Here is a 27,298-nt window from a genome sequence, read left to right as displayed (position 1 = left end):
TTGAGAAAGGAAAGAAAAATAGAAAAAAATGGGAAAAAAAGAAAGAAATATTGAGAAAGAAAAAGTAGGAAAAAAGAAAAAGTGGGAAAGAAAGAAAGAAAGAAAAAACTATTTTACATATATTTGTGTCTATTCAGTTCTTTTCATTCCATTTATATTATGTACAGACAGACAGACAGACAGACAGAAAGAAAGAAAGAAAGAACGAAAGAAAGAAAACATTATTGAATTATATTTATGTCTCAGAGTGACAGAAATAAAGAGTGAGAAAGTAAAGGAAGGTAAAAAAAAGTGGGAATAAAGAAAAAAATTATTGCTAGTTGATTTTATGTCCCAGCCTTTTTAAATATTGATTGTGTGACAAAGAAAAAACTGGGGGAGAAAGAGTGAAAGAGATCCAATAAATCGATGCAATACTTAATACTAAGGCAATACTAAATATTGATTTAGAACAGTTCTATAAAAATTCTACAACTTTGACTTGTAAGTGGGTGAACGAGTCATTTTCCAAGTTAAGATGAAATCTTTCTCATATAAAGCCCAGACTAATCTGTAACTCGTGGAGTCATATGCAACATCTGGATGACAGAAGTGAAATTCAGTCCAAAAGTTCCATTCTCATTCTAGCGTCTCCACATCCCGACCCACAAACACACAAGAAACCCCTGACAATCTTCATCACTACAAGCCAGGCACTGCGTCTCTCCTAAAGAAACAATCCCTGTTCATCTGTATGAAATAATGTGAGTCTAATTTTCCATCAAAAACGCTCAGCTTTCTCGCTGCCTTTCCAAACCATGATGGTTTTAAGAATATTAATAATCAAGATTTGTTTTTTTTCCTGGTGATTTGGTCCATGATTTCAAAATTGCTGTCAACGTTCACCGCAAGCAGATTTTCAAGCGAGTCGAAACTCAAGTCGTTCGCTACGTAATTGGCCCAGATCCTAACATGGAGAGGCCGTCTTTTTGCCATCTTACTTCTCTGGATCCTGAGGTTAGGTGCTGTTCCGAGGCCAAGTATTTTAGCCAACAGGCACATGCTAAAAGATTTATGGAATAGGACTGTGCCAAGGGTGAGTTTCTCAATTTTCCCCAAACAGCATCGTTTTTAACGCTAACAGCTCTCAGACACACTGTTTACATGAAATAGTCAGCGAGATAACAACTTGGTCTGCACTAAACATAACATTTATGTGGGAGCAACAGCCTCTAAAACGCAGAGTGACAGTTTTGATATTGCTGGTCTTTCATTTAGTTACCCCAATGATTTGTTTTTTTTTTTCTAGCGCAAATTAACGCTTGTAGTCATCTCTGACTACCCCGCATTAAAAAGACTGAGTTCAAACCTGTAACTTTATAATGTTGTTAATATTATTGATATTGGAATGTAATACAACATTTGAGTTAAAACTCATTACAGAGTAGCTGTAATAATATTATCTAAATTGCCAGTCATTGCAGGAGATTATATAAAAAATGCCATTCTCGCATTTGCAGTTAAACTGTATCGGTGAACGGTCACAGCAAGAGTAAAGATTTTCTATTATCGTAAAGATGACTTGTGTGAGCATGTGCGCTGGAGTGTGCGTTCGATTTTTGCATTTCTGGATGTTAAAGGTATTGCTTACATTTATGCATTTGAAAGACAATTTTATCCAAAGCAACTTGCATTTAAGGTATATATTTTTTCTACCATCACTCTAAGAAAAAAGGTACAAAAGCTGTCAGTGTAATTCTTTAAAAAGGTCCTAATATGTACCATTTAGGTACAGATATGTGCATCTGATGTACCATTCTGTACTTTTTATGTATTGTACAAATGTGTACTTTTTAAAAAGGTCCACCACAGAGACGTTCCCTTAAATTGAACCCACAACCTTTAGTGCTGCTAATGCAATATACCAACTAGGCTACATGGCACCTACTATATAGCTACAGTCCCCCCCCCAAAATAATAAAAAAGTTATTATAATTCCAAACGTTTCAACCTGATCTCACAAATTTCCATGTTATAGTCACGGAATATTTTGCTAATTTATCTGTGTCCGTACCATGGACTTTCTTTTCCGTGTCAGGTTTACATATTGGTTAGTAAATAGTTTTTTCCAATTTTCTTACCATTGTTTGGGGCTAGAACGATCTACGGTTATATAAAATGACATCTTATCCCAAATCCAACTCTAACCCTAACGTCAGGCGATAATTGTTTAAAAATCAGGAAAAATAGTACTGTAAAAACCAATAGTTAAAGTGACATCCTAACTCAAACCCCAAATCTAACCCCAAACCCAAGCGACAATGGTTTAAAATTAGGAAAAACAATTGACTAACCAATACGTGAAACTGACACAAAAAAGTCTGTAGTACAGACACAGAAAATTGTGGCAATCCGTGACAATGACACGGATAAATGAGCAAAATATTCCGTGACTAAACCAGGGAACTTTGTGAGATCACGTTGAGACGGTTTCATTGGATGCACAAGCGCTGTAGCGGTTGCACCTGAACTGAAGTGAACTTTGTATTTTTATCGGTCTTGCTAGTGGCTAAATGGATCTCTAAAACAAATACATTGTCCAAAATAAAATGTTTTCGTTTGCTTAAGACAAGGGAAGGAGACGAGAATGGATCACAACTGTGAGTAGATGTTTGACACCCAAGCAAGAATTCAAAGACCTGTAGCTAACATTGTATAGGCCTACATTCATTTTACACAGTTATGTTAGATATTGTAGTAGTTGATACCAGTGGTGTAGTGCTGGGTATACGCAGGTATACGGAGTATAGCCACTTCTTAACTCTTTTCCCGCCATTGACAAGTTTTTCCGGCAATCCGTATTTCCACTATTATCCGCCAGGGCTCTTACCCAACTTATAAAACCCAGAAGTATTCTCTTAAATCAAATATTTCAAACTCCATGGGCCCTATTTTAACGTCTAAAGCGCATGGCCTAAACGGTCATGTCCGATTGCACTTTTGCTAATTTAACAATGGGAAAAACGGTTTGTGCACCAAGCGCAAGGGTTGTTCATATTCTCGTAATGAGTAGTGGGTGTATTTTGGGCGTAACGTGTAATAATGCAATGAGAGTCTCAGCTCTCATCCCATTTAAAACCCAGTTGCGCTGGTGCCATGCCAATTTCCTATTTAGATGGCGAAGGAAGATCACCACCAGTTTAAGAATGATATTAAAATATTGCGTTGTTTTCATTTGTATTGAAACTGTTATTTTTGGTAATAAAACCTTTAAAAGTAATTTTCTTTCAATCATGAGGGAGGTAAGATTAGCAGGCTTTTAATTGCTGTAAATGAATGGATAGTCTACATGATCTGTGTTATTTCAAAAAAAAAATTGCAAGAAAAGGTTTGTACTCTAAAAATACTTTATTTGTTACAAACAGGAGATAAAGAATTTACAAACGTGTGGAAAGCCTTCAGAACTCGGACAGCGCCATGAGTATTTTGAAAAGCATTACTTAAAAACGGTTCTCATCTCATATCCACAGGTACAAAGTCATCATACACAATAAATCCGTGGGGTAGCATTAAAAAAAAAAACATAAAAAATATATGCAATATTTTATTTACATTTGTTTAAAGCAAAACATTTAATTACTTACCAGGCTACAGGTGAAGCAGCTCTTTACGCCTTCTGACGTCTCATAATCGATCCTCATTTATGTCCAAGAGACTCAATAATAATTTTACATTTTAATCCTTTAATTTTTCATATTTTAAAACGTTTATGTACTGCTGCGCATCCATGTGTGTGAAAAGCAAACGCACGTTGTCGTCCAGTTTATAGGCGCATATTACTAAAGCACTCATTAAATAACAAAAACAATATTGTGCCATTAATTTTAGACTTTTGAACATGTTGTAGTTGGTCAATGGCATAGTCTAGTTGCCTCAAAATAGCAACGTGCCAACAATGTGCCTGAACACATATCGTTCTCAATCCAGAACGCCCATGGGCGCAAAATTGGGCACAAATGCATTTGTAATTTAAACAACGTGGCGCTAAACGTGAAAATGAGAATTGCGCTGGATTGAAACTAGCAAAAGACACTTGCATTCCACATTGCGCCGTATTGCGCCAGGTTTATGACAGAGCGTCATGTATGTTTTGAGGATCGCTCTGAATCTGATTTCTATCAAAAGTCCTTCACAAAATAGAATTATCTCAGCTTTTGGAAAATGTCCTCAAAAAGATGTCCTCACTTTTATTGTTTAAAGTCGCCATGAAAATGAAAAACTGTATATGTTTTGTCATATTGTGTTTTTTTTTTTACAAATTACTTACCTGTAAGCTTCATTATTTTTAAAAGATTCATGTTTCCTAATAATCTTTAATCAAAAACACAAATCTCATCCCCTCCTTTTTACTTCGGGTCATATGGCAGGTGGGCGGGGGTCCAGGAGAAGATTGTTGCGATTAGCAATTAGCAACACGACCCAACTTCAAACGATCCAATCAGATCTCGATGCACAAATTCAAATCCAGCACTGCTTTATTTCATTTGAGAAGCCGGTTTCACTCGTACAATGGTATACGATATACGTCACAATGGGGAAAATTAAGCAATCGATACTTCCGTTTCATGGCGACTTTAATGGAAGAAAAAGTCAGACACGTCTGCAGTGACATGACTGTTTGAAATACGGCTTAAATGCACACGCGTGTATGTTGTTGCAAAGTTGATGTGTGAAAGCAGAGGTCATGAAACAGACGTTTTTCAGGGACGTCCCATGATCGCAGGAGTCAGCCAAAATGTTTACCTCCTCAGAGTGACACTCTGTTTGCTTGGATGTAACGTGCCTAATATATATTTAAAGGACCTTTTGAAATGATTATGAGCTTGTGGCCCACGAGCTTCACAGAAGACGACAACAACACAAAAAGGAGAGCGTCTCCAGAGCAAAACAAAGAGAACACACGAGCGCATCCCTCGAATAAAAACAAGATATGGGGGGGGGAGTATTTTGTTGCGTTGTTCTGCGGCATCAGTTGCTCCTTTTTGTCTGCAAAATTGAGACTCAAAGATTATTTGAAGTCCGGGTGTGATGTACAACGCTGCTGTGTAGCGGCTCTTGGAAAGGGTAAGACAGCAGAATGTTTGAAGTTGTCTGTGAAGAACGAACAGGGCTGTATACTTCATGATAATAATGAATTATAAACACAGGGAGAGTTTGAAGACATCGGGGACCTGTAGAAGATGCACTTCACTTGCAGGAGTCCTCTACTGATCACAGAGCAATTATGAATTGCAGTTAGAGAGAAAGAGGGGTTAGTGCAAAGCATGTTATGAAACATGGGAACCTGGGAGCGGTAGAGATGTCATATGAGGTCACATTTACAGTATATACAGATATAGCCATGATAGGATTTTTATGGACAGGGCTTATCCTAGTCCCAGATTAAAATGCACGTTTAAGATGCTTTAATTTAAAAACACCTTGTCTTGATTAATTTTAAAGACGAAGTGCAATATTTCTGAAAAACGCTTTGGAAAAGGAAGTCAGGCCAACTACCAAAACACACTTGTAGCCAATCAGCAGTAAGGTCCTTGTCAACTAACCAACATCATTGCCTGGATTGCATATGTGGGGCGGGCCTATCAAATGTAGGTGCATGTTTGTTTAGGTGATTTCAAATGTCAACATTGGCTTTTATGGTGCTTTTCCATTGCATAGTACCCCACGGTTTGGTTTAGTTTGGGTCGGGTCAGCTTACTTTTGGGAACTTTTCCATTGGGTGCAGTACTTAGTACCCGATACTTTTTATCGTACCACCTCGGTTGGGTTTCCAAGCGACCAGAGCTGATACCAAACGTGATGCGAAAACAATGTAGATCACTGATTGGTCTGAGAGAATCGTCACTATGCGTCATCGCTATAATGTAAAGATTAACTTTACCTTTAGTACTAGCTTGCGCTCGAGCAAATATGTTGTCATCTGTGCTCTGCTATAAGTTCCCAAACTCCCTTTTAGCGATGAAAAACATCTACAGGTTGAGAATCAGGGACAACATACCAGTTTTTTTCCAAACTTGGAGTTTGTGGCGGAACATTTGCGATGAGCACGTCAGCATTATATGCTTAAAATCAACTTTAATGAGGCTCAGCAGAGTGCGTCAACTACTGACGCCACGGGTGTTTGAACAGAAACTGTCATGTGAGACAGAGGTAGTGATAAACGAGATGTGCAAAAATTGTTTGTGGTGGTCAATTTTAATTTTGTGGCAGACTGAGAAATAAATAAATAGGAATTAACAACAACGCTCTCACTTGTATGATGTCACAGCAGTAGGCAGCGCAAATATAACAACACGCCTATAATTCCCCCCACTGCGAAGTGATACTTAACTCGATTGAAAAGCAGTGGCGTGTTTACCATTTTGGGGGCCCTATGCAAAGTCCAAGCACCAAGGCCCCCCATGTCCCAGCATTGCCCAAGGTTTTTCAATTGAATTGCACAACAATAATATTCAGTATATAGAATTAAGTGAGATATATATATATATAAACCGGGTTTATTTTGTTTTACACTGCTTAAAATAACACTAAATTGTTACAGTTTGGTATGACAAAATTATTGGTTTAAAAAAAATGTTTCGCGCCCCTCTCAGATATATCTTTTGCTTACAAATGGATTATATGTATTTAAAACAATGTTATTAATACTGCAACTACAGTGTCTTACATCTTACTAAAAAAACTAAATGAGGAAAAAGAGGAAGCATTAGATTATGATTCAGACTGATCTAACAAACTGAACCAACAAACACCAGCAAACAACATTGTAAGTTGGTTATTGCTTGAATTTATGGATGGGAATCACATAACTCTCATGTTCATATTGTAAAAACAAACTTACTGTGAGATACAACAAGCTTATAGACTAGAAATACACTAAAGATGAGATTTTAATGACAATGATGAGATACAGAATATGAATGATTTATGTATTTTAGACATGATTTAAAGCCCTGAGTGGTGTCTTTATCATGTTTATACCTGTATGAGTGTGGAACAAAAGATGCGTGTCACTGATCAAACCAAACCACCAATCACAAGTGTGAAGCCCAAAGTCTTTAAAGTAAACTTGACCATCGAGTGAATGTTGTGCAGTTACGAGAGCACACAGAGAGTCGAGCGAGTGCTCATTCCAGCACTTGTGTGGCTGCTTTTGTGCGCGCTGTGCAGAGGTGCGTTGTGCGTTCACTCATCTGCGCAGATCACTCGAGTGGCGCATTTTCGTCCTTCTTTTGATGAGTTAGGCTTCCCATACTATATGTGCCCTCGCGAGGATGCGCGCATATATTATAATGCGCATATATTATTCTGCGTGTATACTTGCACATCTCTCGCTCGCGCGTGCTTTATTCGTGCCTTAGATTTGGGTCTGAATAAACGTAACATACTTTCGCACACCTTGTGGTCAGTAGGGGGCCCCCCAAGCCCGCGAGGCCCTACGCAATTGCGTGGTTTGCGTGGTGGGTAAATACGCCACTGTGGAAAAGCTGACCATGCCAAAGTGAGGTGAGCTGACCCGACCCGACCCAACCCAAACTAAACTAAACGTATGCAATGGGGTACTGTGCAATGGAAAAGCGCCATTAGAGATCATGGACCCTGCATTTAACATATCGGCAACATTGTTTTGTCTTAAGATGCACATCTGTAGTGTTTTTGTAAGGTATGTTTGTAAAAACCTATTAAATGACATAATAAATAACCCTGTCTGGGAAACCACCCCTTATTTTATTTTGAAATTGTTTGTATTTATGTTAGTGTTAGCTGCTTGTCCAATAATGTCTTTCTGGTGATGCTGGCTGACCAAGGAAATTTAGTTGGTTAAGCTCGGTGGACACATGCTCAGACCAGCATCCCATCCCATGCCATTCCATCCATCCAGTTATTATAACTCCAAACCTATAGATGGTTTCATCGGACTTGCACCTGAAATAAAGTGAACTTCTGGTCTGTATGTATTTATCATACTGGCTAGTGGCTAAACTGATCTCTGAAACAAATACCTTGCGGAAAATAAAATGTTTTGGTTTGCTTAAGATGAGGGGAGATGACGCAGATGGATCACAACTGTGCGGAGAGGTTTGGTAGCCAGGCAAGAATTAAAAGACCTGTAGCTATCGTGGCATACATTAATTTTATAAAGTAATGTTAGCTCCTGTTAGGATTGCATTGCAAGCGAATCTTTTAAACATGGTAAGGAGCGTCACGTTTCCGGCTGAAGTTAGAGGCATTTAGGCCAATCACAACGTACAGATTAGCTGGCCAATCAGACACAGCTGGCCAATCAGAGACACAGAGCTTTTCAAAACAATGACGCAAGTTATCATCTCCAACGTAAATCTCTTTTCTTGGACAACAACAAACACACGGATTGTATGTAACAATTTGGATTGGTGATGTAGAGGGCCGACATTATCATAATTCTTCCCGCTTCGGACTCACAGCCTGTAAGTTCACTCTGTTAGCATTGCATTGTGAGCGAATCTTTTAAACATGGTAAGGAGCGTCACGTTTTCTGCTGATGTCACCAATCAGGCCAATCACAACATACAGATTAGCTGGCCAATCAGAGACACAGAGCTTTTCAAATCAGTGCGTTTAGAAAGAGAGAAAGCTGAAATCTGGAGCTACAAAGATGTACGGTTTGTAGAAAATAATGTGTTTTTTAACCATAAACCACGCAAACACATTGTATATTGGTAAACCAATTACACAAAATAACATTGTTTTTTTAGCAATGAAATAGGTGCTCTTTAAATCAAGATGCATTTTCTTGTTTTTAGACAAAAAATATAGAATTTAAGTGAAATTGTGCATAAAACAAAGCAATAATAATAATCTGCCAATAGGGTAAGAATTTTTTTCTTGAATTAAGTATTTTTTTTATTTTAATTCTTACCCCATTGGCAGATTTTGTTTTGCATGTTTTAAGCACAAATTCACTTATATTTTATGTTTTTTTTTATGTTAAAAAACTAGGTTTATTTTCTTAAATTTGGTTATCAAGAAAATGCATCTTACTTTTAGAATTTATTTATTTACTTTTAGTACTAAAAACATGACAAAATACTAAGTAAGAAAGTCATTTTTTTCCGCTGTTTGCTGGTGGATCTTGGATTTAACTATCTTTTGAAATTAAATTTTGATAAATAAGCAATAAACACATGTCCTTATGATCTAAAGTATTGTCATTTAAACTGCATGTCAATTAAATGCAATATGATTTTTTTGTGATTTCCTTATCTTTTTCTTTCTTTGTTTCTGCGCAAGACACAATACAGTTAACACCCACACGATATTTATATTTAATCTTCACACATTTCTGCATGCTCTAAAAGACCCACATACAATAAGGTATGAAATTACCACCAAAGTTCTTGTTTGCATAGCTTTAACTTTCTATGTACAGTATCAATGTACAAAAATGAGAAAGCAGGGTACGTCCACAAATTTAAAATGCCCCGTGTAATGGAACCTATGTTCCAAGCCTAAGAACTTAAGCGTTGAATTGACAAAAGATGACAAAAGCAATGCTTGGACCAGATGTCCCACAATGCACTGCGGGCTGGCAATAATTCAGGGCAGGACTAAACAGCTGGCTCTCTGACAGCAGAGCTGCCAAGAGCTGGCAACAAGAGACTTAGAGGAAAGCAGCAGGCTGCTAACCCTGCTCACATTTTTAATTAGACCCACACACCCATGTCTTTGAGCTATCGTAAATATACAGATGACATGTGGAGCGTCATTTGTTCAAAAAATATTTGCTTACAAAATAGTATCTGGATCCTCTTTACGTTTAGCTTGCAAAATTTTAGAAGAGCGAGACGAACGTCTGAATTCATCAACGTTGGGAAAATGGGTGTAGCTCTGGATGAGAGCTGCACCGCAATAAACGGGCATTAAAACTTATTTACAATTGATGCTCTGTTACGCATCTTCAGCTGTTTTGAGGTCAGTCTTTCAGAGAGCGATATTATGGTTGCGATTTGGAATTGACATACAACATGAATCGTAATTCCCTTAAATCACATCGGCCAAACAGTGATGTGGCTTTCACACAGAACCTTCACATTTTAATAAACCACATGCATCTAAAGGCCTTACGTAACTGAGCTCATATTGAAAATGGATGGATGGATGGATGCAGAAAGCGAAACTGAACGTGAGATGTGCTAGTCACGAAAAAAAAAAGGATAAAAGCACAAAAAAACTCTGCGAACAGCTCGTGACACTTGAGATTATGTATCTGATGACAGACTCCGAAAACTGATTAATTTTCCCTTGGCCTAAATTTCACACTGTTACAAAATCTGATTTATTTGGAGTTTTATTATCCTCAGGACAAATTAAAGTCAGCGGTTCACATAATTCAAGTCTGATCTTTACGAGGAAAAGAAAAAACTATTATGCCGTGCGTTACTGTGGCTACACTCGTCTCCCCATTGGCTGAAAGTATAGTCCCCAGCCTGAAGCTCTCCAGAGAGGTCACGAAAACTCAGCTCAGATGAGAGACCTAACCTTAGTAAACGGAGGTAGGCTATATCAGTGAAATATGAGCCATCTGTGGCCATCGCTTACAGGGGCACATGACCCTTAAGCAGGAGGCGCTTGGCACATCTGCCCAGGTTTGTCAAATCGGTGCAGTTTCGCAGGACAGGCAGTCCCTTCCTGTTGAGAGCATCTGGGCCAGAGGGATACATCAGACCACTGTAGCATAGAGGAGAAATCATGCTGACCACCCATACCACACACACACACACACATTTACATACACACGCACACACCTCTACAGACACCACACGTTGCGACTGTTCGTAATTCATCATTCCTTCATGGTGCAATGTCACTCTAAATGGTCTCCCGTGGGAAAGCCTTTAAAGAAACATGAAATGTGTGTTACAATGACCCATAAACCAGACCTTGGTCTTTTTTCTATCTCGGGAGACTTGATGTTGTTTTCAGTTATGCTTCATTTAAATGAGCTTCGTGTTAGAAGTTTAAAATTCTGTAGGTGAGATAAAATAGAACCAGTGAGATCATTGTGAAAACACAGCAGGTATAGTACTGTATTACGCAGCCCAGTCTCCGAAATTATGTACCTATAGTCACATCATTTTTTGATTCTTTTTTGTGATACTGTCACATTTTCGTGTTTTTTCGTGATCGTATCACTGTTTATGTGTCATTGTCACGTATTGGTTTCTCAACTGTTTTGTCTTATTTTCTTACCATTGTCGCTTCGGTTTAGGGTTAGATTTACATAAAATGACATCCTTACCCAAACCGAACTCAGGCGACAATGGTTTAAAAAGGGTTCCCAATGTTGTCTTAAAACGTTGTTTTAGCCTTTGGAGGTTTGGTATTTTGCAATTCTGACCACATTGTAAAAAATGCATAATTTTTGTAAAAACAACATGCTAATTTAACTTGAAATTTAACTTAAGTATTGGCTACAAGTGTGTTTTGGTACATGGCCCGAAACTATTCACAGGTCAAAACTTAAAATAGTATTAGTTAGTTAACTTGCATTTTAGTTAAGATCTCTTCTGAAACTGTAGAGGAGCCACAGGTTACTGTGACTTTATGATCATGAGAAACATCTACAAAGCAAAAGATTTCACCAAAGTCTGCATTCAATCTTAATGCCGCCTTGGAGAAGCAATCACGATAGAAAAATACTTTTCTTTCCTATGGGTTTACATAATACCTTGCTGCAGTTAAAGGAGAACAAATATTACACAAAACGCTCTCTGTCACGTCTGCGTTTAATGTGGGGAAGATTTATGTTGTTGTGTGTGGCATTCATTTTCGCTGGAACATCAGATGATTGCCGGCTCTCTGTGAAACTGAAGTTGGTTTGCGTGGGCCTGTCATGGCAAGAACAGACCTCTGAGGCCTTTGGCACGGGGCCCAGGCAGCGAGAGGGCCATTTGAGGGGGGCCGCTGGTGGACGGGGAGTGGGCTGAGCACAGACAGAGCTCCAGGGCAGGTGTTAAAATAAGCACCCTGGATCTTTTGGTGCTGATCCCTGTAAAAACAAGCCCGTCTGCCAGGCTGCAGTCAACCCAACAAGGTGCTAACACATGGGCTGGTTGCTGTGAGACAGCATTCGCTGTTTACAAGATCTCTGCTCTTCAAACTGCTCAAATCCAACCGTTTATTCTCTGCTTTGTGGAGTGACTGTCCATGCTTGCATTAAAATTCCACCCGGAGGAAAGAAAATGAGATCAAATGGAGACTAAAGTCGGCTGTTACTCAGATTGCTCGCCTGAGAAAAGACCCACACGTGTGTCCTGTAGAGTTTCAGGAATTGCAATGTCTCAAACGCAAGTATCCAAAGGCTAAAATAAATTTTTCAAAGCTTAAATTCAAAGCTTTTATAGTTTATGTACACTAGCTGTATGCAACAATTGTCTTATATTTTACATTTGCAATTATGCACTTTCATCCAAAGCGACTTACAATGCATTCAATGTATACCTTTTATCAGTTGTGTGCTCCCTGGGATCGAACCCACAACCTTTGTGTTGCTAATGCAATGCTCAACGAACTTGTTAATCACATGTTAAGGAGTAGAAACTGTGCTTTTACTATGCAGGTGAGAGCCCGAGTTGTCATCCAAGTCCTTAGGGTCAATGTCAACTTTGGAATTAATTATGCATGCAGAAATTAAATGAGACCTAATCGCCGAGGGGGGTGTGGAGGTGACAGGATATGGGTTCATGCTTTACAGGTAATATGCTGAGAAACAATGTAGTAACAGTGTAGTGAAAGCATGATACATCAGCTTGCGCATTGTGTCACGGGAATTACAATGCCATTGTTATCCCTTTCCCACTAGGAATGGTTTGGTGTCGGCACCGAAGCTGGAACGAATGCTCGGCAAAATCATTAGCGGCTCGCGTTTCCACCAAAAACAGAACTGAATGCATTAAGTCACCAGTGACCAGATTTGCGCAGGGTCATATTATTACACGGCTGAGTACTATATTGTACAACTTTGGGGTATGCTATGTTGTTACGTGTTATGTTATATTAATTTGCAACTTGCACTTTATAAGGACGTTTTTTATTTAAAATGCATAATAAATTTGCCCGAAAACACAATTATTACAATAATAGCAACATATACCAATACATACAAATAAACCATCACGGAGGTTCGTTTGGTAACTAACTACCATGGTAAAACAGCATCAGATGGCTGTGCTTCATTGATATGTTAATATCAGTCTGCATTTTTAAGTTATGCAACAATGTCAGGTGTTTGTGACAAAAAATAGCATAATTATTTTTATGAACTCCGATGCTTTTAAAATAGCACCTTACAAACTGCGGTCTTTAGTGGAAGCTCCGCCCACTGACATCACGTGTTCGCTGGTTCAAGACCAGCAAGATTTTACGGGGGATTCTGAACCGGGATTAGGGTCCTCCTCTTTATAAAAGTCTACTCGACCTTCTACAGGTACATCAGTGTTACAGCTAGATGCGAAGTTACTAAATATTTAGGCCACTTTTGGCATAGAGTACCATAGGGGTGGGCGGAATGACCAAAAATCAATTTCACCGAATGAGTAATTTTATGGAACGGAATATTTGACGGTATACATGTTTTTCAGTTTATATTGTTTTTTGATGATAAAAATGTACAGAAATACACCACTCACTATAGCTTTTAACTAAATGTTCACCACAGAGCAATTTAAAGTTAATAATGTTACAGTGAAAATGCCCAGAAGATAACAACAGAAGTCTTGATTAGACAGAATCTTGTTTTTAATTGAGTTATTAATTTTATAGACTATTGAAGCTATAGTATGGCTTCATTGTATTTTGTGTAAATATATGCAAAAACCTACAGACAGGATAAATACCTGTATATGAGAGACGAAGCTCTAGATATTATAAATATGACAGGTGCTATGATGTCATGATCATAAAGTTTGTTTTAAGGTCTTGACGCACTTTAATTTCTATTAGACCTTAACATTTGCGTCTCTTTCTCGTCTTTCCGATCAAATATGTTTGTATAAGCAAATGGCGTGTCAAACTACATCGCTCCAGCAGCGCACGTATCACTGATATAAACGCGAGTTTTGTCTTAGCTTGTTTAAAGTTCAGAAAACTTTACAACAATTAGCATTATGTGCGAGAAGAACGCTTTATTTGGCGTCGCAGCTCCTTGTGCTTGCCTAGAGAGAGACCTCTGCATGCGAGAGACCGGCAGTGGCGGAGCCAGAGGGGTGTCCAGGGTGGCACTGGACACCCTTGACATGTCACTGGCCACCCCGTGTGCCACCCCAAATTTAATGCGCTACTTTCAGTTAATCGCTATGTTTATTTTCGACGTGCGGCAGCGCAGCACATTGTTAAAAACAAACATTATGAATAACCCTCCCTGCGGTCGCGGCGCAAACTCTTTATTTTTCAATCACTGCGCAAAGAGACTTGGATTACTCTGCTGATTGGACATACAGATATGATTTATACATAATTTAAAACGTTAAAGTGTCATTTTTTGTGTGTCTATAAAAAGTTAATGTTGTGCTTTTCACAAAATTAAGAAAATATACATAATGCGCGTTCTGTTATCTATCCATCAGTGATGTCTTTTCAAAAACGCGTCAGAAAAATTACTGTAACTTAACAAATACGTTTCATACCATCAGAAGATAAATGTCATGTCTTCATAATGCTTGGAATCTCTTTAAAATGATGTAAGTGAAGTCGTAGATTGCTAATACTACATGATTTCACCGTATATGCTGGAAGTGTGGTAATTTTCTTGTGGACTGAATAAAGTCTAAGATTGCCAATTCTTTTAACAACAAAACCCAGCACCATGTTTTCATTCTTGACGGGATCTTTATAGGCTACTGTATGATTGTTAATTCGACTGGATTGCACATTGAACTTGAAAGCGCGACGCGCATATCCTATAGTGCGCGTGCACAGCCAGAGCTTTAACGACTTAATATTCGCATCTTTTTGGCTTAAACGGACAAATGCTCATATGTCAAAATAGCTGTCTTGGTGATTTTCATACTAAACATTTGGTTACTGTACGTCTTAAACAAATAATATTTTATTGCATTCGGTCTTAGCCTAACCTGTTGAAGTCTCTCTGTCATTAAAGTGAATTAAATATCAAAAGAAAAACGAAAACTTTTGCATCTTCTGTATCTTCGTAAATAAAGATTAATCGAAAAATCCTTTGTATTGAGCTCTGCTATTTAAAGTAAGTTTAAGGTTTATCATGGAGTTTAGATTTCCTGATCTTTTGCTTCATTAAAGGGATAGTTCACAAAATGAAAATTCTGTCATCATTTTTACATCCTTATGTTGTTCTAAACCTGTACGAATTAATTTTTTTCTGATGAACACAAAAGAAGATATTTTTATAAATGATGGTATGCACACAGCTGTAACCATTGACTCCCATAGTAGGAATAAAAACAACATAATGGAATTCAATGAATATACCATTAATTGTATGCTTACCTTCATTTATCAAAGTATCTTCTTTTGTGTTTATTAAAATAAAATACAGGTTTAGAACAACATAAGGGTGAGTAAATGATGACAGAATTTTCATTTTTGGGTGAATCCCTTTAACAGACAGTAAATCAGATTTAATAAATACAGTAGAAAGATTTAAATTTCACCCTTATTATGTTTACATCTAATGCGATCAAAAGATTCATTTATGCTTTCTTGATACATGGTTACAGTCATTTTCTTTTATGGACTATGGACCCCCTAAAGTAGCTTTGGCCACCCCCTGGCCACCCCATTAAAAAAATTCTAGTTCCGCCACTGGAGACCGGCCGGCTGCTGCATGAGGAGAGAGAGAGCGCGAGAGCGAGCAAGACAAGAGTCTCGCTGCGTGACCCGCGGTGGATTCACTGGCACTTATTATAAAAATTACACAAATAACTCGTTCATTTTTTATAAGCAAACTATTTTACATGTTTCTCCGTCACACTCAGTCTAACATGCTGGAGGGAAGAGTTAGCCACGCCCACTTATTTGCATTCCGCGGAATAGACGGAATAGAAAAATCTGTTACGTCTGACATTTTATTCCGCGGTAACGGAATATAACGTCATACCGCCCAGCCCTAGAGTACCAGTACATTACGCTAGATCACAATTGTCTGCTGAATACTCTAGAAGTTTTGAACCTGCACTGTGCAAAGTGTGTTCAGCACTACCTGTTATGGATTTCTGATGGCAATTTTTTTATATAGATTTTGGTCTATTACTCATCCTGTTGTCCCCTGAATTTGAGCTATGCCTCATCTCCTGTAGGCGTATTCCAGTTCATGATCACTGGGTCATATTCAAACTCTTTTAACACCCTTATGGCCTGGCTAATCGCAAAGCATAAAATATTAACTCAAGAAATCTCCTAAAGGGGTCTTATCTATGCGGACTGATAATGATATTAGCTGTGGACATTATGAGTTTAATTAGAGTACTTTAATTGTAGCCTTAGAGGCAGCAGGTTATTCTGCGGGCCGACAAATGAGAAGGGTCATGTAGATTAGGCCTTTACAGAAAAAGAGAGATACAGAGAGGCACAGTATGCTATTCAGTTTTCTGAAGTTTTTGTAATGCTGGGATATGTCCTCTTTACCCCCTTAAAAGTTGTGTTTATTGCAAATTTAACTTTAAAGGAAAACACCACAGTTTTTCAATATTTTACTATGTGCTTACCTCAACTTAGATTATTTAATACATACCTATCTTTTTTTCAATGTGTGCACTTTTAATCTTTGTACAGCGTTTCGTGAATGTGTTAGGATTTAGCCTAGCCCCATTCATTCCTATAGCTCCAAACAAAAGTTTTATTTTGTGCCACCATACTTACTCGTGTAACTACTCATGTAACAGTCTTTAAATAGGGAAAACATAGAAGTGTTTGGTGGCTTATAAATTCATCCCTGTTTTTGAGTCACTGTACAAAGATAAAAAAGCATGCATTGAAAAAGATAGGTATATATTAATTTGTCTAAGTGGAGGTAAGAACATAGTAAAATATTGAAAAATGGTGGTGTTCAATGCTTTCCCCGTAATTGATTGTTTTTATGGCTAATAAGTACATTTGTGAATGTAGAAAGAAATAATTTAATTTGGAAGATACATTTTTAAATAATTTACATTTATAACATTTAATATAAATTAAAATTAGAAACCAAAACAGCAGGTTTTTCCGTAGCTAAATTGGTAAATCACTGCAAAGATTGTTGGTTTGAAGCCTAGGAAACACATACTGATAAAAACTGTTTATAAAAATAAAGTCGTTTGGATAAAAGTGTCTACCAAAGGCATAAATATAGATGTAAAACTATTTTTTTTTATGTAGCTTGTTCAACTACATTATGACTAACTTCCAAACAACCTCCGCGACACTGACAAAGAAAGGTTCTGCTTTTGTAACCAACACAAGCTACCTTTGCACATACCACTATTTACCTCGGACACCAACGTATCAAAAGTGCTTACCAATAATGTTGGGATTTTGGAAAGAGTGCCTTGAATTCCCTTCTGCTTGTACATTTTTGGTACACAGGAAGTCCTCATCACAAAGCGCCATGTGTTCATTTAGACATTTTCCTCCTTATCTTAAACATGGGCCATATTTCCATGCTGAGGTCTCCGCTGCTGTAAAGAGTTTGGAAAGGCATTTATGGCCGTTATCACTTTGAAATGGCAAGGAAGTGACAAAATGACTGGGCAAACAAGAAACCATAATTAACCACCGAGCAGAGTGGCTCTGCGTCTCATAAAGAGCCCTGCGCACACACGAGCAAATAACACACATGCATACCCGATCACAAAAGCGAAGGAACCTTTGCCTGGCACGAGGTTTTAATACGAAGGAGCTATAATAGTGTCTGGAAAAATTAACTTTTAAATCCACTGCTTTTTTATGTTTGCCCACATGCTCAACAGGCCTCTTACTTTTTTACTGCCAGCTTGTTAAATGTCTTCTGGCAGGAGGGCGGCTCTGGACCCCGGCCACACTTCAGCTCCTCTTGAGCGGGCCGGTCCTTGGAGAGACGCACTGGGCCTGTGGCCCTGCACCGTGTTAGGCTGGAAACTAAAGAGAGAGGAAGTGTATACTACCTTCATCAGTCTCAATAGAACCACATCATAAGCCCACTAATTCCTGGAGGCTCAGAGGAGTATAGGGCAGTGGTTACATGCCATTGATTTAAATGAGTATTAAAAAAGTATTAAACTCTGTAAATGGCAGATTATAGTGCCACTTATTGAGACAACGAGAGCAGTTAAATGCAGTACATGCTTTGCCTGAAATGAAAAAAAAAAAGATTATATTTGCTTTAACAATTAATATAAATAAATAAATAATCAACATAATCTCACGGAAAGTCTTGTTAAAGTCACGCAAAATTTAATTAATTTTTCATGTCCATGGCAGAAATTCAGCTTTTTTTTTGTGACACTCACACACATTTCTATAAATACTTTCTTGTGTCCGTGGCACAACTTTCTTTTTCGTGTCAGTTTATGTATTGTTTTCTAATTTTTTTCCTCTTTTTAAATCATTGTCGCTTGGAATTGGGGTTAGATTTGGGGTTTGGGTTAAGATGTACATTTATGTATTGGTTTCTACATGTTTTTCTTCCGCTTTTAAAACTATTCTCGCCTGGAGTTGGGGTTAGAGTTGGGGTTTGGGATAGGATTTCTAAAAATGTAACAGAAAGTGATTCTAACCCCAACCCCAAGCGACAATGGTACGAAATTAGGAAAAAACTATGAGAAAACAATACATAAAATGACATGAAAAAGAAAGTCGTGCCACGGACACGATAAACTATTTATAGAAATTTGTGGGAGTGTCACAAAAAAAGCTTAATTTCATGCCATGGACACATATTATTAATAAAATTTTGCATGACTATAACACAACTTTTCGTGACATCAGTCGGATATATATCAAATACATCGCAAATGCACATTGCACACAAATACACCCAGACACAAATGCTTTCCACAAACAGCTGTCACAATCCAGCTCATCCAAGCAACCACCTTTATTGTGATTATGGTAAGAACATTGGCATGGGGCACAGCTAATAGCCATTTAGCTGATTCAAATGAGGAAATATTGGAAGAAAGTTGGTGGCGGAGTGCTTTCATGCGGATTGCCAGCGCTAGCTGGAGAAAAGGCCTGTTTCCATTTCCAGAATTAGACAAAAATTATTCTAAATCATTCGGGAGGAGCGGCAGTACAACCCCTTTAGTTTTTTTGGATGCATTAACAATGTTTGCAATCACTTTGTTGGCTAGATCAGAACGCTGGGACTGCCAAAGATTAGCCATATAAATTGCTTAATTGATCCATTCACTTTTTAACTGATTCTTGATTAAGCGAAAAAGCATCAAATGTGGCGACGGCAATAGAGGAAGTAGAGGTTTGCCTCCGCCATACACCGTACGTACACCTGATTCTCTTTACACAAACACTGACATGTTTACCTTGCTAAATTATGCTAATTATAAAACAACCATGCTATTATATTTGCTACTTCCAGGGCCATTTCAACAATTCTATGTATGGCTAGTTTACATTAACGCATTTGGCAGATGCACAAGGTACATTTTTTATCAGTATGTGTGTTCCCTTGGGATCGAACCCATGACCTTTTTTGTTGCTATTGTAATACTCTACCAGTTGAGCTACCGGAACAGTTGGAAGATCGTGCTGAGTTTCAGTCCTCTAATTTGATCGGACAAGCTGTTTTTCATAAGTGATGGTATGTAGTAGTGAAAGCACTGGGATGTTTCATTGTTTATATCGATCTGCTTATTTGAGTTTGTGGCATTCCAGACAGGCATCACTCAATAATACACAATTGTTGATACTTTTTGGGCTTTTTATGGAGGTATTTTTGTTGGCAGAGCAAACGTATACAAACTCCAAATTCTGGCCAAAGCCTGAAATGAAAGTCACTCTATATTAACTGTGTTGTTTTTAGAACTATTGTTTAAAAAAACAATATCATATTTATCAGATTGTTTATAAATTAAATATGACCCAGTCTGTACAACCCCTGCTAAAGTCTTTTTTTGTGATTTACTGTTTTGTGCATTAAATCATTCTTCATAATGTAAAGAAAATTCTTTGAAAATACAACCTTAGAGAGTAATGTCACATCACAGATTGAAATCAATGTGAAATAAATAAGTGAAATAAAACCGATTCTCATAATCTCACAATTAGATTGAGACTTTAGCCTGGATTTCATAGACAGGGTCACAAATCTGTCCAATATGTTTAATTTCTTGTATTTAGAAGATACATTAAAAGTGCCAAAGAATGCATTGATACAATATGTTATATTGTTCTTTCTCTTCTGTGATCTAAGGTATGTGGCTTTATTAAAGGAAACACAACAGTTTTTCAATATTTTACTATGTTCTTACATAAACTTTGACAAAATAATACATATCCTATCTTTTTTCAATGCGTCGGTTACAGGCTCAAACATAAGGTCTGTTTGGTTACACACAGAGCTACCCAAATGAGCTGCTTTGGGAAACGACCTATCAGAGCAGAGCTCAACAATATTATTCATCATGACCCTTTCAAATAAGGTAATAATAGACCATTTCATTTTGGGGACAAATCCTAGGATTGTAAATGGACATGTACAACGTTTCTGGAACTTTTTTTGAACTTAAAGGAAAACAGCATCGTTTTTTTGCACTTTCAATCTTTGTACAGCGCTTTTGTGAATTTGTTAGCATTTAGCCTAGCCCTATTCATTCCTATGGCTCCAAACAAAAGTTTTATTTTGTGCCACCATACTTACTCCTGTAACTACTCATGTAACAGTCTTTAAATAGGGAAAACATGGAAGTGTTTGGTGGCTTCTAAATTCAACCCTGTTTGGAGCCATAGGAATGAATGGGGCTAGGATAAATGCTAACATATTCATGACGTGCTGTACAAAGATTAAAAGTGCAAAAAAACGATGCTGTTTCCCTTTAAGTTCAAAAAAAGATCCAGAAACGTTGTACATGTCCATTTACAACCCTAGGATTTGTCCCCAAAATGAAATGGTCTATTATTACCTTAATTGAAAGGGTCATGATGAATAATATTGTTGAGCTCTGCTCTGATAGGTCATTTCCCAAAGCAGCTCATTTGGGTAGCTCTGTGTGTGACCAAACAGACCTTATGTTTGAGCCTGTATCAGACGATGATACAGAATTTGAAGAACAAATAATTATTCAAAGATTGTTAATAGAAGTTTCTGAGTGGAAAGTTTTTGTTTTGGACCTGCCATATGTAACTGTAACATCAATAGTAAAACTTGGCAGCCTAAACGCTAGCATATAGCATTAACTAGCATATAGCACTATCCAAGCAGTCACAGCTTTGTTTTTAGAATTGAAACAACAATGAAATTAATTTAATGTGTAATTTATTGTTGGGGCGTACATTGCGACTGTAATGTCACAGTTGGTGTTATGTTGAGATTGGCTTGTTTTCCAGCGGTCTTTAGCATGCACAAGGTTTGCATACAAAGAAGGAAACAATACCTCCTAATCACAATTTTTAGTTGTTTGCACCATTATACTTAATTCTGTGTAACTGGAACCTGTTGAACACAAACATGGATAATTATACTGCTTCATGTACAAAGAAAATATTTGAGTATTATATGAAGAGTTTGGTTCCAAAACGCGCTAAACGGCATTTAAAAAAAAATTGTTACTGCCAAAATCAGTACTATATCAGGTCAGTATTTAAAAGTAAATTCTTAATTTTATACAAAATCCAATATCCGGAGTGTCTTTCTGTCATCTTTTCTCCCTTTTTTCCCAAAACGCAATAAACCCCACTCCTCCTTTTCTGCAGAATGCAATAAATCTGCTCCACAAATCACAGCGCACCATTACACGCATTGTAAACAAACAATGGCGGCGCGTTGAATACACAGAATCTAAGGTTGTTTTCACATATGTTGGTGCGCACCGTGGTGCGGCCTCGGAGCGCACCAAAATACATTGTATAATTTTTCAGTTAGTGCGGTCCGTGTTCACATATATATATTTTTTACTTTACTCGACATGCCGCACCGTACACCATGTGACAACGGTCAGCGCTGTCATTGGTCTATGACAGCTCTTACCGTCTCATGACCACCCCCACGTTTCCACGACAACCAGCCTGACAGGGAGAGCGCAGCTATCAAGATGTGGAGATAAACGATGCACGTCTTTGCGAAGTTTCTTTGCTTTAATGCGAAATTGGGTAGCTGTTCTATTAAAGCCTTTCTCACGGAGCCGTTTGCTAAAACGCCCGTAATGTCACTATTTGTGTGTGGAGGACAGCTATGCATTTATAAAATCATCAGCTCAAACGTAAAGGAGACCGCGAATCTCTATGCAACGGACCTTGGCTTGTTTGTTGTAAACCCACAATATAACACCCGGCTCACGTCACAACGAAAGCCCAGTGGCTCAAACATGTGGAGAACTTCCTGTATTTGGTTCGGTCCGAGGTCCAGCAGTGTTCACACCACAGGTGGGTCGCCCCAGAGTTCGGCAACAGCCGCTCCGAGACCACCTGTTTAGAGCGGTCTCTGAGCGGCCGTTTAGTGCGCACCCGAGTGCGGCTGTTGTGTTCACACTGACCCAAACGCACCGTACTCGGAGCGACACGTCATTTGGGCCGACCTAAACAGTGTATATGTGAAAACAACCTTAGGTTTCCTCATCTTGATCTTCGTGATCAACAAACAAACATAAACAAAATAATACTTTAATGGCATTGATAAACCTGTGGTGGTTTTCTGTGACGGGAAAGAAATGTAAGCCTTCAACATCTAATAATTTAAGTGAGAGGCACTCGGGAGACATAAAATGCCGGTTCTCCTGACAGCATCAAGCTTCTCTCATGCTAACAAATTGACCCCAGGGGATCTTATGAAAAACTTTCCATTATTTTACACGAAGCCAACAAAAATCGAGAAGGACCAAAACATTTTACAGCTGATAGCTGTGAAAAATTTTAAGCGACGACGTCCCAAGTATAACCGCAGCAATGACAGTGTACTTAAAATGTAAGTGTTTTGGTTAATGCCATTAATGCTTATTTTTTAATCAGTGTATACCACTAGTCAACTAAATTAATATAACATGGCAAAGATGAATGCACATTCATATACTGATTCAACAGATTTATGGCATTTTGAAAAAAAACTTGTCATGGATTTATTGCATTTTGTTGAAAAATAAGTAGTTGTTATAATAAATCTTTGAAAATCAAATTATGGATTTGAATTTTATGTTTTTATAACCTAAAGATGCTATGTGAAAGTTTGTAACAGAAAATAGTGGTTTTCATCTTGTCACTTTCTTGGTATAGAAAACAAGTTTTACCGAAATTAGTCAAAATGGATTTATTGCATTTTGGAACCAAACTCTTCATATTTATTGGTTCTTCCTAACCCCAAAATATCTGGAAGAAATCTAAAAAAAAAAAAAAAAGGTAACTCAGGTCTTATTAGGAGGTTAAGGTATTGTAAATGTAAATTATGTAAATAAAAAAAATGCAAACCCAGAATTACATACACGCATGTGCAAGCATGCATTCCACATGGCACATTCAACAAAACACTTTTTCTCAATGCGTAATGAGTTTTGCATGCATTAAATGTTCAGAAGCAATAAGAACTTTCTCAAGATAATAAATAATCAAACCATGCAGTTCATGTTTCAAATAAATCGAAAGTGTACTCCTGGGATTCGTCCTCCACACATGTCAGCAGGAAAGATTTTGGGTTCAGCCGTGAAGCAAGTTCTAAAATCTCTGAGCCACACTGGTAGTGCGTGACATGCCCAGGCCTCCCACAGAAGAGTTGGGTCAGACCGGGCTCAATCCCTCCCCGCCCGACCCGACTACTAAATTCCAGGGTGATAATGCTGCGCTCTCCCCGGTCTGGAGCTCATTATGTCTGTGGCCTGCCAAGCTCGTCACTACAGGATCCAGGGAGCGCAGTCTCAGAGCAGCCTTTGTTGGTCGACCCATGAGTGTGGAGTCAGCAGATCCGCCTCCTCCTCTCCGGAGATCAGCAGGAGAACTGGAACACGCTGAGGGTAGCCAGATGCCATTTTCAAATTCGGTTTCAAAGGTGCTTCAAGGGAACGGCGAACGACTTCGTGGCCCGACGCCAACCCGCAACTGGTACACTCTGCCTGTTTTTTTTTGTTTAAAATAGCTTTAGATAGAACCACCCTTTCATCTGAAAGAAGTTTCAATATTAGTGGTTGTCCGTGAGTAATCCTTGGACATACACCCAAAGAGTTTTAAGCAGTAAGCCACCAGAGACTTTGCTTTTTTGCCACGGCTAAGGGGTGTTTTTTAGTATGATTTAAAGCCTGTTGGCAGCAATGGCAATATGGTACGGTTAAAGTTTAATTGTTTGTCAGAAATATGTTGTTTAATTGTGCCTTTTCCCATTCAAATCGATAGGATTTTAGTCTTGCATGACTGAAATAACTGCCAGGGGGCGTTGCAAACATGGACACCTAGTGGCAAGACTTTCCTAAAAGGACTATGAGGCTGTTTACACTTGGTATTAAGATGTGTTTTCATCGATCGGATCACAAGTGGACGAGAGAGACACATTACGTTTACACCTGGTATTTAATCCGTCTCTTTTGTCCACTTTCGGCCGCTTCTGTTCTGAATACTGTGAGGGGACGGTCCGTGAGACGGTGGGCGAGTCTCTCTGCAGTCATTCAAACGCGAGCAGGAGTAATTATGAGTTTATATGGACGCAAACTAATATTATGTCGGAGTCCGCTGCTTGTTTAGCAAGTATACATGCCGCACAGTGTTTTGTATGTTTATATGTTGGAGCTTTCTCTGAATTTTCAGCGCAATTGATGAAATAGGATCGCGCAACTTTCACACGCTTTCAAAACAAAACTACGGAGAACACCCACAGTAGTTTTATCAATGAATGGATAAAAATGGCGCTGTTCACCGTACGTTCACGCCAGAATTAAAAAAAAGCTGTAAAACTTCTGTTTAATACCTCAGATTAGATAAATGGGCGGAGAGAAGGCGGTCGCGTGTGGCTGTTCAAACACATTCAACCACATTTGCGCTCCGCAACTCCAAAGATCCGATCGAAAGTGGTTTGGCCTACATCTGGATGTGGTTGAAAGTGGTCGAAAGTGGACGAGCTCAAAACGTTTTGAACACCGTTTACACCTGGCATTAAGGTCGTCCACTTGTGATCCGATCGACGAAAACGCATGTTAATGCCAAGTGTAAACAGCCTCTTAGACATGGCTCCTCTTTTTTATTGTAATTTTAATAACTTTTCAAACATATTGTTTTTTAAGTAGCATTTCATAGCACAGCATAAGATATTATGTCAGATAAGGCCATAACTTCATAACACTTTGAGCAAGTCTGCAATTCTAGTACAACCCCATGGCATCAGTACTGTCAGGGCACAAACGTGGAAACAGCATTTTCTTTTGTTGGAAAGGGAAGGTCAAGGTCCAGCGTTTATTAAAGCCTTGTCCCTCCAAGCCTATATCTGTGTCTATCAATGTCCACTGTCAATGTCTCCCTCCAGAGCATCGTCCCCTAGCGATGCTGAACGTCCAACACCTGATACATGAGCAGCCGTAACTCCCCCCTCCGAAACAACCAGAAAATAAATGGTGGTAAACAAATAGCGCTCTGCCTGTGGCTTGACTTTGGTCTGGTCACTACTATCCATCAGCAGAATCTACTATGATCTTTTTTTGGGTTGTCTATTTGACAGCAAGGGCATATCGGCAACAAAAGTCTTTGAATGTACTCTTGCAAGTTCAGATATGACAGCGACACATTAACCCATACAAAAATGAACCATGGTTTCGGTAGTATGTTTTTTAGTGTATTGATTACAATGGCAATTTTTAGCAAAACAATGGTTAATTTGTGGCAACCATTTTGTGGCAACCATAATAAAATATAAGAACTTTAGCATGTTTTTTTTTTTACTTTTAACATGGCCTTACAATAAAATCACAAAAAATGTATGTAAATTTTTCTTTATACACCGGCATACATTTATCAGCAATCCTACAACATAATACAGCGTTTGTGCATATTTAGGGATCAAATATATGACCTATGACATAGGTGCATATGCACGATCAAGTACATTAAAACCGTCCATCATTGCGATTAGTCTCACTGAACCACACGGACCAAATTCAAATGAGAAACAACATCTCAGGTAACGCTGATGGAAAGCGCACTCTTAGCCGCCCTGCCATGTACATGCTTAACAGAGCCACACACTGCTGGCACAAAAGCTGATTATCTCCTTTTGAATATTCAAAATAAATTTCACTCTCTGCTTTTTTGGCAACTGGCAGCGCGTGGAGAAAAGTGCTCGCTAATGAGAAGATAGTCAGTGAGAGGCTATAAATATTTTCACAGCTTATTTGGACATGTCTGCCCAGTGGATATGAAGGCAGTGCTTTGATGAGGTGAAGTAGTCTGTTTGAACAAGTCATTTGGCACCGTGTGTGCGCTGGTACAGCGAACTCTAATTCTGCAGATCGCACCTGTGGTGTGAATGTTATGATGCCGCTTAAAGCGGAATGACTAACAGACTCGAATTGACCCCAATTTAGATTCATACTTGGAAGACGACAGCAAATATGCCATTTTAGACAGGGCTAATGGGCCATTAGACCATAACTCAACCTGATTTTTACTAATTTTATGCTAATTATGTTTAAATAAATAAATAAATAAATATAACATATGCTTATACATTGCATGTTGGGTATTTATTCTCAATTTGCAACGTATTTATGTATGGGGTTAGGGTTACAAAGTCTGTCACTTCGCAATGTCTGCTACTGTGTAACTCTCTAATAAGCGTTTAGATCTCATGCAAGAGGACATAAACGCATGCTAAGATTATAGTGAGATCCTCTGTGCATAAATGTCCTACAATGACTTTGGGACGTGAATATATGTGTAACTAGTTGGCCTGTGTGACATGGATGTTTTAACCTTTTTGCTGGACAAGCAAAAGCTACTTTGCATTCTGATCTTATACAGGTTAATGTTGGCCTAATATTTGAGGAGCTCAGATGCAAAAACTACTGAGATAATGATACTAACCGAATGTTTTCAGCACGTATTATACATTTATCAAATACTTTCGCTTCAAATGCGCATTAAAGCTATTCAG

General features: G+C 38.3%; 1 long non-coding RNA gene across 1 annotated transcript in view; it reads right to left on the bottom strand.

The window, feature by feature from the left end:
* LOC135727339 (uncharacterized) overlaps window positions 1-23,869 on the bottom strand; it is a 76,888-nt gene extending 53,019 nt beyond the window's left edge. The window contains exons 1-3 of the long non-coding RNA XR_012335304.1: window positions 23,784-23,869; window positions 18,006-18,144; window positions 17,547-17,705 (exon numbers count right to left, since the gene is read on the bottom strand). This is a non-coding gene — a long non-coding RNA (uncharacterized lncRNA). The remainder of the gene's footprint in view (window positions 1-17,546; window positions 17,706-18,005; window positions 18,145-23,783) is intronic.
* Between the last annotated feature and the right edge of the window lie 3,429 nt (window positions 23,870-27,298).

This window comes from Paramisgurnus dabryanus, chromosome 17, assembly GCF_030506205.2.
Source record: "Paramisgurnus dabryanus chromosome 17, PD_genome_1.1, whole genome shotgun sequence".
Classification (NCBI taxonomy): Eukaryota; Metazoa; Chordata; class Actinopteri; order Cypriniformes; family Cobitidae; genus Paramisgurnus; species Paramisgurnus dabryanus.
The sequence above is the reverse complement of the archived record's forward strand: the minus strand, read 5'-3'. Positions and strand labels throughout refer to the sequence as shown.